Here is a 2,930-nt window from a genome sequence, read left to right on the forward strand (position 1 = left end):
ACAATTTAATTTACAATAAACATTTCGTGTGTGGACCTCTGTCTCTTTTCTCCATACGCAGGAACAAGTGCATACAATCCAAATTAGGTTTTTTATTGTATTATTTATTTATTACAGCTGAGTTAATACTGGTCATGTAATTGGTCCCTTGTTCCAATGATAACAAAGATAATAAAGCAATGGATTGCATACCTCCCAACTGTCCCGTTTTGACCGGGACAGTCCCGCTTTTGACAGCTCAACCCGCTGTCACGCTATTGTGCTTACAATTCCCGACTTTCCGAACAGCCAGAAAAAAAAAAGTTTCTAACCTCAGCGTCATTGGGGGCGGAACCGCTACAGAGTTGTGCTTCATTGTCATCTGAGACTAAGAGACTGGTCTTACGAGGATGTTTGTGCTTGATCAAAATCTGTATCTTTTTAACAAAATGCTTAGTCCCTAATGATAAAATGCAGCCCTACAGTATGACACTGCCATATTTCCAACGGTATGGGTCAACCATGTTTTTTAAGCTCTGCATACCACTGGCCTGTTGTATAGTGATGGGCGAATTTGCGCCGGTGTCTCGTTTTTTTGACGCCGGCGCCCGTTTTTGACTTTTTTTAAAAAAAATTTCTGGCAAATTTTCGCGGGCATTTCTCGAATTTATTCGCTGGTGGCGAATCGCGCAAATTCGCCCCTCACTACTGTTGTATAGTGAGGTGACATGAAATAACTCATTAATCAAAAAGAACCATGTGAGTTGCTAAAAAGCATGAGGTTGACCAGCTGTGGGAATTGTGTCCTCCCATGACAGCTCACGATACACTTACAGTGTGTATTTAATGTGTGTGTTACTGTGTGTGTGTGTGTTACTGTGTGTGTTACTTTGTGTGTGTGTTACTGTGCGTGTGTTACTGTGTGTCTGTGTGTGTGTTATTGTGTGTGTGTGTGTTATTGTGTGTGTGTGTTATTGTGTGTGTGTGTGTGTGTGTTACTGTGTGTGTGGGGGTTTATATGTAATTTAAGCTCTAGTTGCTTCCCAGCAACATCCACCCTGTACAGCAGTTCATATTTCCAGACTGCCCCCTCGTATACATTAGGAAATGGCACAGATGTAGATCCTTTGCAGAATTTAAGGCTCAGTATTATCTAGGAAAATAAAGTTCAGCATGGATAAGTAAAACCAGTGGGTACTTACAGAATGTTTCTGGTGGGGTGCAGTTGTCTATATTACAGGAGGATGATATATGTGTCCTAATGTTGTCATCAAAAGAGTTTTATTGCAATCCTTGCTTTCCCAGCATCCAGTCTTATATGTATGTTTTTTTTTTCTCAAAAACTGTAACACAACATACAGTAAAATATTACACATTACAGGTATTATTACTAGTATATAATGTATGCATGTATAGAATGTAAACTGTAATACTGTATATTGATGTATGATGTAGTTTTATTGCCTGTGACTGTTCTGTGCAGCCCTCCCCTCCAAACTCCAGCTTCTTTACTCGGCTTCAAGCAGACAGGCTACAGGCCTCTAAGCAGCAGTTGGGAGGTGGTGAGAGCATTGGTGGAGGAGGAGGTGGAGGTGGACTCTTGCCTTTTCTGGTTTGCCTCGATCCAAATCAGGCTGAAGAAGGAGCTGAGAGCAGAAGAGCTGGGCTGAGCAAAAACATTTTTCTGTACAAATTGGCCTATTTTTGGCCTACTTTTAAAATGTTTTTTGGCTACTTTTTGACTATTTTTTTAAAGTCTTTGACTGGTTTTGAAATGTAAACCTGGCAACCCTGGCACAGGGGCTGAGGCAGTACAAGACCATATTTATGTTGGCTTTGGGAGAAGATTTATGTTTCCAGGGGCAAGGTCAGGGCTAAAAAAAGGGAGACTTATATGTATGTAGGGGCAGATTTATCGAGGGTTGATCTTCAAAGTAAAATGGGAGTTTTTTTGAACTCCCATAACTTCGAAATTCAAATAAAAATAGACCAGCCAAAATGTATTAAAAAAATCAAAGTTTTTTTTGCGAGTGAATAAGGCTGCATTTGATTGTTTGAATCGAAGTATGATCGATTTTGATCAAATTCGATTTGAAGTATTTAAAACAAAAACCATTGATTTTTCAAAGTCTACCAATTGACTCTAAATAAGTTCTAGGAGGTCCCCCGTGGGCTAAAACAGCAATTCGGCAGGTTTTAGATGGCGAATGGTCGAAGTCGAATTTTTAAAAAGACAGTACATGATAAATTTTGATATTCCCTAGTCGAAGTACACAAAAATAGCTTGAAATTAAAAAAATTTTACTTTTGAATTTTCAATTCAACCTTTGATAAATCTGCCCCTTAATGTCTGGTTTTGGTTCGCTAAAAAATGAGGATTAATGCCCAGCCTACAACAGGGAATCAGAAGGTAGCAAGAAAACGGCAAAACAAGTTAATAATTAAAGTAAAAAAACCCTCGTTCAGGAGAAAATGGGGAGTCCAAAGAAAAGAGGGGTGCCAGCAGAGCAACAGGAAGAGGTTGAGTAATATATAAAAAGTAAAGAAATGGTTGAAGAAAGAAATACAAACAAAACAAAAAGAGGAACAAGATCTATTCAACCAAAAAAAAACTTCAACTTAATTTCGGTTGGTCTTTTTGAATTTCAAAGTTTTTCAATTGATAATATGCCCCTTAAGCTGGCCATAGACGCAAAGATCTGATCGTACGAATCGAGGATTCGTACGATATTCAGACCGTGTGTGAATATTTTTCGTCCGGCGGAGATCGGTCGTTTGGTCGATCGGACAGGTTAGAAAATTTCTGTCGTGTATTGCCGATCGTATGATTTTCAGTGGGAGACTGTCACTAGCTTTGGTTGGACATAGATATCGTACGATTGCTGTCAGGGGTAGAACATTGCTGATCTGTTCTTTAACTTATCTGACTGGTAAGACTTTGATCTGAATGG

Source organism: Xenopus laevis, chromosome 7L, assembly GCF_017654675.1.
Source record: "Xenopus laevis strain J_2021 chromosome 7L, Xenopus_laevis_v10.1, whole genome shotgun sequence".
NCBI lineage: Eukaryota > Metazoa > Chordata > Amphibia > Anura > Pipidae > Xenopus > Xenopus laevis.